Raw genomic sequence first — 15,943 nt, 5'->3', positions numbered from 1 at the left:
GGATTTTCCTGTGTGTGGCCGATCATCGGCCCGGTCGGACCGGCCACGGCACCGGCCAGCCCGGTCGGGACCGGCTCCGGCGCTTGTGCCATCCGGGCAGGATCCGATAAAGGAGGGAAGTCCTCCGGTCGTCGCCCGGTCTCCGGCCCGGTTAGGACCGGCGCATCCGGTCACCGGCCCGGTCGGACCGGGCTACCGACCGGCTGCCCGGCGCCAAGCCGGATTCCGCGCTTGTGCCATCCGGGCGCATTCCGGTAAGCCCGAAGCTCCTCCGGTCAAGCTCCGGTCCCTGCTCCGGTTGAAACCGGCCGGCCGGTCGAGAGCCCGGTCCGACCCGGACTGTGCGCCGGACAGCCCGGCGCCAAACCCGGTCAACCGGCTTCCTCGAAGAAAATCTGATGTGGCAAGTTGACCAACGGCCAGATTTTGAAGAACACTATAAATACCCCTTCTTCTACCTTGGAAAGGTTAAGGCAACATACTATAAGCTATTCTTGAGCTCTCTCTCTCTTACTCCATTGCTAGAAACACCAAAAGCCTCAGATCTCCCTCCTCCTCCACCCAAACTCAAATCCCTCCGGGGAATCATTAGAGGAGGATCCGATCTACCGTTCTACCAAGCCAAATCTCATTCCCCCTTGTATTCATTGAGAAGCTTGCTTCCTAGGGTTCCTTGGAAACCCTAGGTGGGCAAGAGGAGTCCGGAAGCATCCGGGCTGTGGATTTGCTCCGGGCAAGATTGTGAAGGTTTGGAGGCTACCTCAAAGTCTACCACAAGTGAGTGAGCTATTCCTTCGTGGGATAGGCTCCGGAGAATAGGGTGAGCCTTCGTGGCGCGGGGAATCCTTCGTGGGACCTCCACTCCTCCAAACGTGACGTACCTTGTTGCAAAGCAAGGGAACACGGGAATACATCCTCGTCTCCGCGTGCTATCGGTTATCTCTAACCGAACTCCTTACTTGTGATTTAGCTGCCTGTGAGAGCCTTCGTGCTTGAGTTAGTTGTATCCTCATATAGGTTGCTTCACCTAGTTTGCATTAGGCTCACCTTTATATTCCGCAAAGCCTAATATTGCAAAGGAAGAATTAAAATCTGTAGAAACCTATTCACCCCCCCTCTAGGTTTACCATCTCTATACTTTCAACGTCGTAATCGAACTCTCTTAGATATGGTTCGTTCTATGATGTCTCTTACTGATTTGTCGTTATCGTTTTGGGGTTATGCATTAGAGACAGCTGCATTCACTTTAAATAGGGCACCATCTAAATCCGTTGAAACGACACCGTATGAATTATGGTTTAATAAGAAACCTAAGCTATCGTTCCTTAAAGTTTGGGGTTGCGAAGCCTATGTAAAAAAGTTACAACCGGACAAGCTAGAACCCAAAGCGGAGAAATGCGTCTTCATAGGATACCCTAAGGAAACTATTTGGTATACTTTCTATCACAGATCCGAAGGCAAAATCTTTGTTGCTAAGAAAGGAACCTTTCTTGAGAAGGAGTTTCTCACTAAAGAAGTGACTGGAAGAAAAGTAGAACTCGACGAGGTTATTGAACCTTCTCTCGAAGATCAGAGTAGCGCAGTTCCGGAAGATGTTCCGGTGCAGCCTTCACCGATAATAGAGGAAGCTAATGATAATGATCATGAAACTTCGAACGAGGTAACTACTGAACCTCGCAGATCGACAAGGGAGCGTACCACTCCTGATTGGTATGATCCTTGTCTAAATGTCATGATTGTGGACAACAATGATGAAGACCCTGCGACGTATGAAGAACCGATGATGAGCCCAGATTCCAACAAATGGCAAGAAGCCATGAAATCAGAAATGGGATCCATGTATGATAACAAAGTGTGGACTTTGGTAGACTTACCTGATAGCCGCGGGGCTGTTGAGAATAAATGGATCTTCAAGAGAAAAACAGATGCTGATGGTAATCTTACTGTCTATAAAGCTCGACTTGTCGCAAAGGGTTTCCGACAAATTCAAGGTGTTGAATACGATGAGACTTTCTCACCTGTAGCAAAGCTAAAGTCTATGAGGATTTTGTTAGCAATAGCTGCATTTTTCGATTATGAGATTTGGCAGATGGATGTCAAAACGGCGTTCCTTAATGGTGACATTGAGGAAGAGTTGTATATGGTACAACCCAAAGGTTTTGTCGATCCTAAAAATGCTGACAAGGTATGCAAACTTCAGCGTTCCATTTATGGACTGAAGCAAGCATCCAGGAGTTGGAACCGACGCTTTGATAAGGTGATCAAAGACTTCGGGTTTATACAGTGTCATGGAGAGGCATATATTTACAAGAAAGTGAGTGGGAGCTCTGTAGCATTCCTGATATTATATGTAGATGACATATTATTGATTGGGAATGATGTAGAACTATTAAGCAGTGTAAAAGGTTATTTGAATAAGTGTTTTTCAATGAAGGACCTTGGTGAAGCAGCGTACATTTTAGGCATCAAGATTTATAGAGATAGATCAAGACGCCTAATAGGGCTTTCCAGAGTACATACCTGGACAAGATTCTAAAGAAGTTTAGAATGGATGAAAGTAAGAAAGGGTTCTTACCGATGTTGCCAGGTAAGGTCTTGAGTAAGACTCAAGGTCCGGCTACGGCAGAAGAAAGAGAGAGGATGAACAAGATCCCCTATGCCTCGGCAGTAGGCTCTATCATGTATGCCATGCTGTGTACAAGACCGAATATAGCACATGCTGTTAGTTTGACTAGCAGATATCAAAGTGATCCAGGAATGGAACACTGGACAGCGGTCAAGAATATCCTGAAGTACTTGAAAAGGACTAAAGATATGCTTCTTTATTATAGCGGTGACCAAGAGCTCGTTGTAACAAGTTACACCGATGCAAGTTGGAACACTGATCGTGATGACTCTAAGTCTAAGTCTGGGTACGTGTTTATATTGAATGGTGCTGCAGTAAGCTGGTGCAGCTCCAAGCAGTGCACGGTGGCGAAGTCTTCAACAGAATCAGAATACATAGCGGCTTCGGAGGCTTCATCGGAAGCGGTATGGATGAAGAGGTTCATTGTTGAGCTTGGTGTGGTTCCTAGTGCATTGGACCCACTAGTCATCTATTGTGACAACATGGGTGCCATCACCAATGCACAAGAACCAAGGTCACACAAGAAGTTGAAGCATATCAAGCTGCATTTTCATTCGATTCGCAAGTACATCGAAGATGGAGAAGTAAAGATTTGCAAAGTACACACTGATCTGAATGTGGCAGATCCATTGACTAAAGCTCTCCCTAGGGCAAAGCATGACCAACACCAGAATGCCATGGGTGTTAGGTACCTTACATTGTAATCTAGATTATTGACTCTAGTGCAAGTGGGAGACTGTTGGAGATATGCCCAAGCGGCAATAATAAAGTGGTTATTATATATCTTTATGTTTATGATAAATGTTTACATACCATGTTATAATTGTATTAACCGAAACATTGATACATGTGTTTTATGTGAACAACAAGGAGTCCCTAGTAAGCCTCCTGTATAACTAGCTTGTTGATTAATAGATGATCATCGTTGCATGATCATGAACATTGGATGTTATTAATAACAAGGTTATGTCATTGATGAATGATGTAATGGACACACCCAATTAAGCGTAGCATAAGATCACGTCATTAAGTTCATTTGCTATAAGCTTTCCGATACATAGTTACCTAGTCCTTCGACCATGAGATCATGTAAATCACTTATGCCGAAAGGGTACTTTGATTACATCAAACGCCACTGCGTAAATGGGTGGTTATAAAGGTGGGATTAAGTATTCGGAAAGTATGAGTTGAGGCATATGGGTCAAGAGTGGGATATTGTCCATCCCGAGGATAGATATTCTCTGGGCCCTCTCGGTGGAATGTCGTCTAATTAGCTTGCAAGCATATGAATGGTTCATAAGAGATGACATACCACGGTACGAGTAAAGAGTACTTGTCAGAGACGAGGTTGAACGAGGTATAGAGATACCTATGATCAAACCTCGGACAAGTAAAATATCGCGTGACAAAGGGAATCGGTATCTTATGTAAATGGTTCAATCGATCACTAAGTCATCGTTGAATATGTGGGAGCCATTATGGATCTTCAGATCCCGCTATTGGTTATTGGTCGGAGAGAGGTCAACCATGTCTGCATAGTTCGCGAACCGTAGGGTGACACACTTAAGGTTTGATGTCGTTTAAGTAGATATGGAATATGGAATGGAGTTCGAAGTTTTGTTCGGAGTCTCGGATGGGATCCAGGACATCACGAGGAGTTCCGGAATGGTCCGGAGAATAAGATTCGTGTATAGGAAGTCATCTTCCAAGTTTGAAAATGATCCGGTGCATTTATGGAAGGTTCTAGAAAAGTCCAGAAGAAATCACCGTGGAAGGTGGAGTCCCAGGTGGACTCCACCTAGCATGGCTGGCCAACCCTAAGGGGGAGGAGTCCCAGGTGGACTCCACCATGGTGGCCGGCCACCCCCCTCCAAGGAAAGGTGGGAGTCCCACCTTGAGTAGGAGTCTCACCTTGGGTAGGTTTCCCACCTTATGGAAAGTTTTGGGTTGGGGTCTTATTTGAAGACTTGTAGTCCAACTCTTGGGGGTTCCACCTATAAAAAGAGGGACAAGGGGAGGGGGGGCCGGCCACTCAAGCCTCCCACCTTGGCCGCACTGATACGTCTCCGACGTATCGATAATTTCTTATGTTCCATGCCACATTATTGATGATACCTACATGTTTTATGCACACTTTATGTCATATTCGTGCATTTTCTGGAACTAACCTATTAACAAGATGCCGAAGAGCCGATTCTTTGTTTTCTGCTGTTTTTGGTTTCAGAAATCCTAGTAACGAAATATTCTCGGAATTGGACGAAATCAAAGCCCGGGGTCCTATTTTGCCACGAAGCTTCCGGAAGACCGAAAGGGATACGAAGTGGGGCGACGAGGCGCCGCCACCATAGGGCCGCGCGGCCGGAGGGGGCCCGCGCCGCCCTATGGTGTGGGCCCCTCGTCGGCCCTCCGACTCTGCCCTTCCGCCTACTTATAGCCTCCGTCGCGAAACCCACGATACGAAGAACCACGATACGGAAAACCTTGCGAGACGCCGCCGCCGCCAATCCCATCTCGGGGGATTACGGAGATCTCCTCCGGCACCCTGCCGGAGAGGGGATTCATCTCCCGGAGGACTCTTCACCGCCATGGTCGCCTCCGGAGTGATGAGTGAGTAGTTCACCCCTGGACTATGGGTCCATAGCGGTAGCTAGATGGTTGTCTTCTCCTCATTGTGCTTCATTGTTGGATCTTGTGAGCTTCCTAACATGATCAAGATCATCTATCCGTAATGCTATATGTTGTGTTTGTCGGGATCCGATGGATAGAGAATACCATGTTATGTTAATTATCAAGTTATTACCTATGTGTTGTTTATGATCTTGCATGCTCTCCGTTATTAGTAGAGGCTCCGGCCAAGTTGATGCTAGTAACTCCAAGAGGGAGTATTTATGCTCGATAGTGGGTTCATGTCTCCGTGAATGCGGGGAGTGACGAAACCCCTAAGGTTATGGATGTGCTGTTGCCACTAGGGATAAAACATTGATGCTATGTCCGAGGATGTAGTTATTGATTACATTACGCGCAATACTTAATGCAATTGTCTGTTGTTAGCAACTTAATACTGGAGGGGGTTCGAATGATAACCTGAAGGTGGACTTTTTAGGCATAGATGCAGTTGGATGGCGGTCTATGTACTTTGTCGTAATGCCCAATTAAATCTCACTGTACTTATCATGACATGTATGTGCATTGTTATGCCCTCTCTATTTGTCAATTGCCCGACTGTAATTTGTTCACCCAACATGCTTTTATCTTATGGGAGAGACACCTCTAGTGAACTGTGGACCCCGGTCCATTCTTTTATACTTGAAATACAAATCTGCTGCAATACTTGTTTTTACTTGTTTTCTTGCAAACAATCATCTTCCACACAATACGGTTAATCCTTTGTTACAGCAAGCCGGTGAGATTGACAACCTCACTGTTTCGTTGGGGCAAAGTACTTTGGTTGTGTTGTGCAGCTTCCACGTTGGCGCCGGAATCCCTGGTGTTGCGCCGCACTACATCCCGCCGCCATCAACCTTCAACGTGCTTCTTGGCTCCTCCTGGTTCGATAAACCTTGGTTTCTTTTCGAGGGAAAACTTGCTGCTGTGCGCATCATACCTTCCTCTTGGGGTTCCCAACGAACGTGTGAAATACACGCCATCAAGCATATTTTCTGGCGCCGTTGCCGGGGAGATCAAGACACGCTGCAAGGGGAGTCTCCACTTCCCAACCTCTTTACTTTGTTTTTGTCTTGCTTTATTTTATTTACTACATTGTTTGATGCATTATATCAAAACACAAAAAAATTAGTTGCTAGCTTTACTTTATTTACTATCTTGTTTGCTATATCAAAAACACAAAAAAATTAGTTACTTGCATTTACTTTATCTAGTTTGTTTTATTTACTACTACTAAAATGGCCACCCCTGAAAATACTAAGTTGTGTGACTTCACTAGCACAAATAATAATGATTTCCTATGCACACCTATTGCTCCACCTGCTACTACAGCAGAATTCTTTGAAATTAAACCTGCTTTCTCGAATCTTGTTATGCGAGAGCAATTTTGCGGTGTTAGTTCTGATGATGCTGCTGCCCATCTCAATAATTTTGTTGAATTGTGTGAAATGCAAAAGTATAAAGATGTAGATAGTGATATTATAAAATTAAAATTGTTTCCTTTCTCATTAAGAGGAAGAGCTAAAGATTGGGGGAGCGGCGATTTGGCTCCCGGGAGCATTTGCTCCCGGTTTGTTCAAAAAATTAGAAAAAATCGAAAACTTATCAGAAAATTCTGAAAAAAATCATGCACGTACCTGACCATGGCACGCACCAACGTGTAAAATGTTGTTGCAAAATGTCATCATATGCGCCCTGGACAAAAATTACAAATTTCTGACATGAAATGAGATCCAAAAATTTGAATCTCAGATCTGGAAATTTGTCATTTTTGCTCAGAACGCATACGATGACATTTCGCAGCGAAATTTCACAAGGTGGTGCATTCCATGGTCAGGTATGTGCATGATTTTTTTCGGAATTTTTTGAAAAGTTTTGAAAAACAAAATTTGCTCCCCAAAAATCCGGGAGCAAATGCTCCCGGGAGCCAAGACGAATTTCCGAAAGATTGGTTGCTATCTCTGCCTAAGAATAGTATTGATTCCTGGACTAAATGCAAGGATGCTTTTATTGGTAGATATTATCCCCCTGCTAAAATTATATCTTTGAGGAGTAGCATAATGAATTTTAAACAATTGGATAATGAACATGTTGCTCAAGCTTGGGAAAGAATGAAATCTTTGGTTAAAAATTGCCCAACCCATGGACTGACTACTTGGATGATCATCCAAACCTTCTATGCAGGACTAAATTTTTCTTCGCGGAATTTATTGGATTCAGCTGCTGGAGGTACCTTTATGTCCATCACTCTTGGGGCGGCTACAAAGCTTCTTGATAATATGATGGTTAATTACTCTGAATGGCACACGAAAAGAGCTCCACAAGGTAAGAAGGTAAATTCTGTTGAAGAATCCTCTTCCTTGAATGATAAGGTTGATGCTATTATGTCTATGCTTGTGAATGATAGGACTAATGTTGATCCTAATAATGTTCCGTTAGCTTCATTGGTTGCCCAAGAAGAACATGTTGATGTAAACTTGATTAAAAATAATAATTTCAACAACAATGCTTATCGGAACAATTCTAGTAATAACTATAGGCCATATCCTTATAATAATGGTAACGGTTATGCTAATTCTTATGGGAATTTTTACAACAATAATAGGAATACACCCTCTGGACTTGAAGCTATGCTTAAAGAATTTATTAGTACACAAACTGCCTTTAACAAATCTGTTGAGGAAAAGCTCAATAAAATTGATATTCTTGCTTCTAGAGTTGATAGTCTTGCTTCTGATGTTGATCTTTTGAAATCAAAAGTTATGCCTAATAGGGATATTGAAAATAAAATTGTTACTACAGCAAATGCCATCCAAGTTAGAATTAATGAGAATATAAGACTAATGGCTGAACTGCGTGCTAGGTGGGATAGAGAAGAAAATGAAAAACTAGCTAAAGAGAAAAATGTAGCTAAAGTTTGGACTATTACCACCACTAGCAATGCTAATGATTCACATGTTGCTGCACCTCCTACTATCAATAATAAAATAATTGGTGTTCGCAATGTTTCTACTCCTAGTGCAAAGCGCGCAAAATTACTCGAAACTGCTAAAACTGCTGAAACTGCCTGTGATAAAACTGCTGAAATTTTTTCCAACCTTGGGGATGATAATCCCATTGCTTTAGATTGTAATGATTTAGATTTTGATGATTGCCACATCTCTGAAGTCAAAAGAAGCCTGGTGACCGGGTGTATACGTGAGCACGCGGTCTTTACTCAACACGTGTCTAACGTCTGTGTGTTCTGCCGTTTGTTGATGATGAGGTGGGAACGAGCCGTGTCCTAAATAAAGTTATAAAGTATCTCCCTTCTCATTCCCTTTTCTCTTCCACCGCACAGCCGCACGAGAGCCCGGCCATGGCCGCCGCCCCGCGCAACCATCCTGCTGCCGCTCAAGCCAAGTCCCGGCCCAGCGCCAGCCCCGCCTTGCGCCGACCCAGGCCGCACCACCTTGCCCTCCGCGCGTCGACCCAGACCGCAGCCACCATCCGCTCCTTCCGCCATCGCACCAGGCGCGTCCGGCCACACCAAATCGTCGAGCGCCTGGTGCGATGGTCATATGTCAGAGACGCACTATCCATATGTCAATAGATTTTTGACTAAAATTGCAGCCAGGAAATGTAAAGAGTTCAATAGATTTCATAAGCTCTATGTGTCCTGCATCAACAAATGACATGACCAATTTTCATTCAGATTTTTCTTCCCTTCATCAATGTGAAAAAACAACAGCAAGTACAGATCGATTAGCATCACGAGCCGGGACATTGCAGGGAGGGCCGTGGCTCCCATATTAGACGCAATGGAAGGGTCAGCACCGTGGCCGAGCAGATACTCCGCGGTCTGCAGCCGGCCCTGCCCCGCGCCGCATGGATGAGCGGAGTCTCACCTAAAATTCCACCACCATAGCAAGCCAAGCCTCAATTGAATTGCACACGAACACGAACACGAGAATGAGAGCAATTCAACATGGGATTGCGCTAGGGGTTCCGGTACCATCGTCATCCTTGGGGTCAACGGGGAGGCGGAGCTGCTCGACGAGGAATTTAGAGACCTCTGTCCGCCCCTCCCGTGTCGCGAAGTGCAGCGATGTGCGCTTGTTGGCGTCCCTCATGCCGGCGGCCACGGCGGCCGCGCCCTTCCCGTCCTCATCGAGCGCTGAGCCGAGCTCTGCAGAAACAACAGAAGCAAGCAGATGAGCAAGCTTTGCGGGACAAAATTGTTGGCCGCCGGAGGTACCGGGGGACGTACTCCTGAGAGGGCGGCGGTGGCGTCGGCCATGGCAGGCGAGGAGAGCGTACGCCGGAGCTGGGGGAGAAGGGAGAGGGTTCTAGAAGGTTCCGGAGGCGGCGCCGGCGGGCGGGGTTCACTTCAGAAGGGGGGACCTATCCCGACTCATCCCTTTTCTCTTCCCCCAGACACTTTGCGGCACGAGAGGGATTAGAAAATAGAGAGTTCACGCCGTTTGCCTCCGTTTGTGAGGTCAGTATCTTAAAGCAAATCCAACGGTAATAGACGCGTGCTCACGTATACACGCGGTCACCAAATCCACTCTCTCTCTGAAGTTATAAAGTTCTTACAAAAACTTGCTAAGAGTCCCAATGCTAGCGCTGTAAACTTGGCTTTCACAAAACATATTACAAATGCTCTCATAAAAGCTAGAGAAGAGAAACTTAAACTTGAAACTTATATTCCTAGAAAGCTAGAGGATGGTTGGGAGCCCATCATTAAAATGAGAGTCAAAGATTTTGATTGTAATGCTTTATGTGATCTTGGTGCAAGTATTTCTGTTATGCCTAAGAAAGTCTATGATATGCTTGACTTGCCACCATTGAAAAATTGTTATTTGGATGTTAATCTCGCTGATAATGCTAAAAAGAAACCTTTGGGGAGAGTTGATAATGTTCATATTATGGTTAACAATAACCTTGTCCCCGTTGATTTTGTTGTCTTGGATATTGAATGCAATGCATCTTGCCCCATTATATCGGGAAGACCTTTTCTTCGAACCGTTGGTGCTACTATTGATATGAAGGAAGGTAATATTAAATATCAATTTCCTCTCAAGAAAGGTATGGAACACTTCCCTAGAAAGAGAATGAAGTTACCTTATGATTCTATTATTAGAACAAATTATGATGTTGATGCTTCATCTCTTGATGTTACTTGAGTTACACTTTCGCGCCTAGCTGAAAGGCGTTAAAGAAAAGCGCTTATGGGAGACAACCCATATTTTTACTACAGTATTTTTGTTTTATATTTGAGTCTTGGAAGTTGTTTACTACTGTAGCAACCTCTCCTTATCTTAGTTTTATGTTTTGTTGTGCCAAGTAAAGTCTTTGATAGTGAAGTAAATACTAGATTTTGATTACTGCGCAGAAACAGATTTCTTTGCTGTCACGAATCTGGGTCTAATTCTCTGTAGGTAACTCAGAAAATTAAGCCAATTTACGTGAGTGATCCTCAGATATGTACGCAACTTTCATTAAATTTGGCCATTTTCATTTGAGCAAGTCTGGTGCCCTAATAAAATCCATTTTTACGGACTGTTCTGTTTTGGCAGATTCTGCCTTTTATTTCGCGTTGCCTCTTTTGCTATGTTGGATGAATTTCTTTGATCCATATATGTCCAGTAGCTTTATGCAATGTCCAGAAGTGTTAAGGAATGATTGTGTCACCTCTGAACATGTTAATTTTTATTTTGCACTAACCCTCTAATGAGTTGTTTCGAGTTTGGTGTGGAGGAAGTTTTCAAGGATCAAGAGAGGAGTATGATGCAATATGATCAAGGAGAGTGAAAGCTCTAAGCTTGGGGATGCCCCGGTGGTTCACCCTGCATATTCTAAGAAGACTCAAGCGTCTAAGCTTGGGGATGCCCAAGGCATCCCCTTCTTCATCGACAACATTATCGGGTTCCTCCCCGAAACTATATTTTTATTCCGTCACATCTTATGCACTTTGCTTGGAGCGTCGGTTTGTTTTTTGTTTTTGTTTTGTTTGAATAAAATGGATCCTAGCATTCACTTTGTGGGAGAGAGACACGCTCCGCTGTAGCATATGGACAAATATGTCCTTAGGCTCTACTCATAGTATTCATGGCGAAGTTTCTTCTTCGTTAAATTGTTATATGGTTGGAATTGGAAAATACTACATGTAGTAATTCTAAAATGTCTTGGATAATTTGATACTTGGCAATTGTTGTGCTCATGTTTAAGCTCTTGCATCATATACTTTGCACCCATTAATGAAGAAACACTTAGAGCTTGCTAATTTGGTTTGCATATTTGGTTTCTCTAGAGTCTAGATAATATCTAGTATTGAGTTTTGAACAACAAGGAAGACGGTGTAGAGTCTTATAATGTTTACAATATGTCTTTTATGTGAATTTTGCTGCACCGTTCATCCTTGTGTTTGTTTCAAATAACCTTGCTAGCCTAAACCTTGTATCGAGAGGGAATACTTCTCATGCATCCAAAATACTTGAGCCAACCACTATGCCATTCGTGTCCACCATACCTACCTACTACATGGTATTTATCCGCCATTCCAAAGTAAATTGCTTGAGTGCTACCTTTAAAATTCCATCATTCACCTTTACAATACATAGCTCATGGGACAAATAGCTTAAAAACTATTGTGGTATTGAATATGTACTTATGCACTTTATCTCTTATTAAGTTGCTTGTTGTGCGATAACCATGTTTCTGGGGACGCCATCAACTATTCTTTGTTGAATATCATGTGAGTTGCTATGCATGTCCGTCTTGTCCGAAGTAAGAGAGATCTACCACCTTAATGGTTGGAGCATGCATATTGTTAGAGAAGAACATTGGGCCGCTAACTAAAGCCATGATTCATGGTGGAAGTTTCAGTTTTGGACATATATCCTCAATCTCATATGAGAATAATAATTGTTGCCACATGCTTATGCATTAAAGAGGAGTCCATTATCTGTTGTCCATGTTGTCCCGGTATGGATGTCTAAGTTGAGAATAATCAAAAGCGAGAAATCCAAAATGCGAGATTTCTCCTTAGACCTTTGTACAGGCGGCATGGAGGTACCCCATTGTGACACTTGGTTAAAACATGTGTATTGTGATGATCCGGTTGTCCAAGCTAATTAGGACAAGGTGCGGGCACTATTAGTATACTATGCATGAGGCTTGCAACTTGTAAGATATAATTTACATAACTCATATGCTTTATTACTACCGTTGACAAAATTGTTTCATGTTTTCAAAATAAAAGCTCTAGCACAAATATAGCAATCGATGCTTTCCTCTTTGAAGGACCATTCTCTTTACCTTTATGTTGAGTCAGTTCACCTATTTCTCTCCACCTCAAGAAGCAAACACTTGTGTGAACTGTGCATTGATTCCTACATACTTGCATATTGCACTTGTTATATTACTCTATGTTGACAATTATCCATGAGATATACATGTTATAAGTTGAAAGCAACCGCTGAAACTTAATCTTCCTTTGTGTTGCTTCAATACCTTTACTTTGATTTATTGCTTTATGAGTTAACTCTTATGCAAGACTTATTGATGCTTGTCTTGAAGTACTATTCATGAAAAGTTTTTGCTTTATGATTCACTTGTTTACTCATGTCATCACCATCGTTTTGATCGCTGCATTCATTACATATGTTTACAAATAGTATGATCAAGGTTATGATGGCATGCCACTTCAGAAATTATCTTTGTTATCGTTTTACCTGCTCGGGTCGAGCAGAACTAAGCTTGGGGATGCTGATACGTCTCCGACATATCGATAATTTCTTATGTTCCATGCCACATTATTGATGATACCTACATGTTTTATGCACACTTTATGTCATATTCGTGCATTTTACGGAACTAACCTATTAACAAGATGCCGAAGAGCCGATTCTTTGTTTTCTGCTGTTTTTGGTTTCAGAAATCCTAGTAACGAAATATTCTCGGAATTGGACGAAATCAAAGCCCAGGGTCCAATTTTGCCATGAAGCTTCCAGAAGACCGAAAAGGATACGAAGTGGGGCGACGAGGCGCCGCCACCATAGGGCCGCGCGGCCAGAGGGGGGCCCGCGCCGCCCTATGGTGTGGGCCCCTCATCAGCCCTCCGACTCTGCCCTTCCGCCTACTTATAGCCTCCGTCGCGAAACCCACGATACGAAGAACCACGATACGGAAAACCTTCGCGAGACGCCGCCGCCGCCAATCCCATCTCGGGGGATTACGGAGATCTCCTCCGGCACCCTGCCGGAGAGGGGATTCATCTCCCGGTGGACTCTTCACCGCCATGGTCGCCTCCGGAGTGATGAGTGAGTAGTTCACCCCTGGACTATGGGTCCATAGCGGTAGCTAGATGGTTGTCTTCTCCTCATTGTGCTTCATTGTTGGATCTTGTGAGCTGCCTAACATGATCAAGATCATCTATCCGTAATGCTATATGTTGTGTTTGTCGGGATCCGATGGATAGAGAATACCATGTTATGTTAATTATCAAGTTATTACCTATGTGTTGTTTATGATCTTGCATGCTCTCCGTTATTAGTAGAGGCTCGGCCAAGTTGATGCTAGTAACTCCAAGAGGGAGTATTTATGCTCGATAGTGGGTTCATGTCTCCGTGAATGCGGGGAGTGACAAAAACCTCTAAGGTTATGGATGTGCTTGTTGCCACTAGGGATAAAACATTGATGCTATGTCCGAGGATGTAGTTATTGATTACATTACGCGCAATACTTAATGCAATTGTCTGTTGTTAGCAAGTTAATACTTGGAGGGGTTCGGATGATAACCTCGAAGGTGGACTTTTTAGGCATATATGCGGTTGGATGGCGGTCTATGTACTTTGTCGTAATGCCCAATTAAATCTCACTTGTACTTATCATGACATGTATGTGCATTGTTATGCCCTCTCTATTTGTCAATTGCCCGACTGTAATTTGTTCACCCAACATGCTTTTATCTTATGGGAGAGACACCTCTAGTGAACTCGTGGACCCCGGTCTATTCTTTTATACTTGAAATACAAATCTGTTGCAATACTTGTTTTTACTTGTTTTCTTGCAAACAATCATCTTCCACACAATACGGTTAATCCTTTGTTACGAGCAAGCCGGTGAGATTGACAACCTCACTGTTTCGTTGGGGCAAAGTACTTTGGTTGTCTTGTGCAGGTTCCACGTTGGCGCCGGAATCCCTGGTGTTGCGCCGCACTACATCCCGCCGCCATCAACCTTCAACGTGCTTCTTGGCTCCTCCTGGTTCGATAAACCTTGGTTTCTTTCTGAGGGAAAACTTGCTGCTGTGCGCATCATACCTTCCTCTTGGGGTTCCCAACGAACGTGTGAAATACACGCAATCACGCACCCCCTTGAGGCCGGCGCCCAAGACCCCCCTCTCCCCAAACCCTAGCGCCCCTCCTCCACATACAACTCCCGCAGCGCATAGACGAAGCCCTGCCGGAGTTCTCCACCACCACCGCCATCACGCTGTCGTGCTGCCGGGATTCCGAGGAGGATCTACTACTTCCGCTGCCCGCTGGAACGGGGAGAAGGACATCGTCTTCATCAACACCGAACGTGTGACCGAGTACGGAGGTGCTGCCCAATTATGGCACCGTCAAGATCTTCTACGCGCTTTTGAAAGCGGCAAGTGATCATCTTCTGCAACAACGAGATCTAATCTCGTAGGCTTTGGAAATCTTCAAGGGTTAGTCTCGTGATCCCCTCGTTTCTACCATCTTCTAGATTGCATCTTGGCTTGGTTTTCGTTCTTGCGGTAGGATTTTTTATGTTTTCTATGCTACAAATCCCATCAAATTCAGCGGGTGAGCGAGCGGTGGATGTTCACCGCCTTTCAGATGTAGACATCGTAGAACCGCTTGAGTTGTGGGGAAAAGCATGGAGGTGGCATGAATATCGGTTAAATAGGAGGGCATAATGTCGATAATGCGCAATGTGGGTGCGCAGCGGAGCGCGGACAACGGCAACGAGCGCCTCAATTATCCACCTTCGAACATGAGTCCCTCGACGCGAGATAGGGTGCTGGATTGGAACCAACTGTCGAGCGTGGTGTCGATCTTGTATGTGTTTCTAAAGAGGTTCATGGATACGCATCTAGCGAGGCCAGGGTGCGCGTCGAGGAAACTAGAGACCACGTCGACGCGTTTGCAGTCCTGGTCGGAGAGGTTGTCATCGACAAGGAGGTTGAGTGAGCTTGACTGCCATACATGGCGCCACCGTTTGGATATCAAGGTTGTCCTTACGGCGTACTTCATGGGCAGGAGGGAGGTGATGATGTGCACAATCTCGTTGGGTAGGTGATTGTTGAGGTCGAGGCTCGGAGGAGGCTCTTCGCAATCTGGCTCGACCCGCCTCCGGGAGTTGACCGGCTCGGACTCCATCTCACCCGCTGGAAACACACAAGCAATGTTGCAGTTATCGCCTCGTTGAAAAGGAAGCGGCAACGCTGTCTCGATGTTTGTAGCAGGTAGCGGAGCAGATCTGCTGAAAAGGGGAATAGGCGGCAGCGGTGCTGCAAGGGAATTGAGGGGACAGAGAGAGAAACGATGTTGAAATGTGCTCTTGTTGGGTCAAAAAATGGCCAAAAAAAATTGAAGGCACACAAATAGGATTCTATGCAATAGCCAAAAGGATGTTGCA

The sequence above is a fragment of the Lolium rigidum genome, chromosome 3, assembly GCF_022539505.1.
Source record: "Lolium rigidum isolate FL_2022 chromosome 3, APGP_CSIRO_Lrig_0.1, whole genome shotgun sequence".
NCBI classification, from domain to species: domain Eukaryota; kingdom Viridiplantae; phylum Streptophyta; class Magnoliopsida; order Poales; family Poaceae; genus Lolium; species Lolium rigidum.
The sequence above is the reverse complement of the archived record's forward strand: the minus strand, read 5'-3'. Positions refer to the sequence as shown.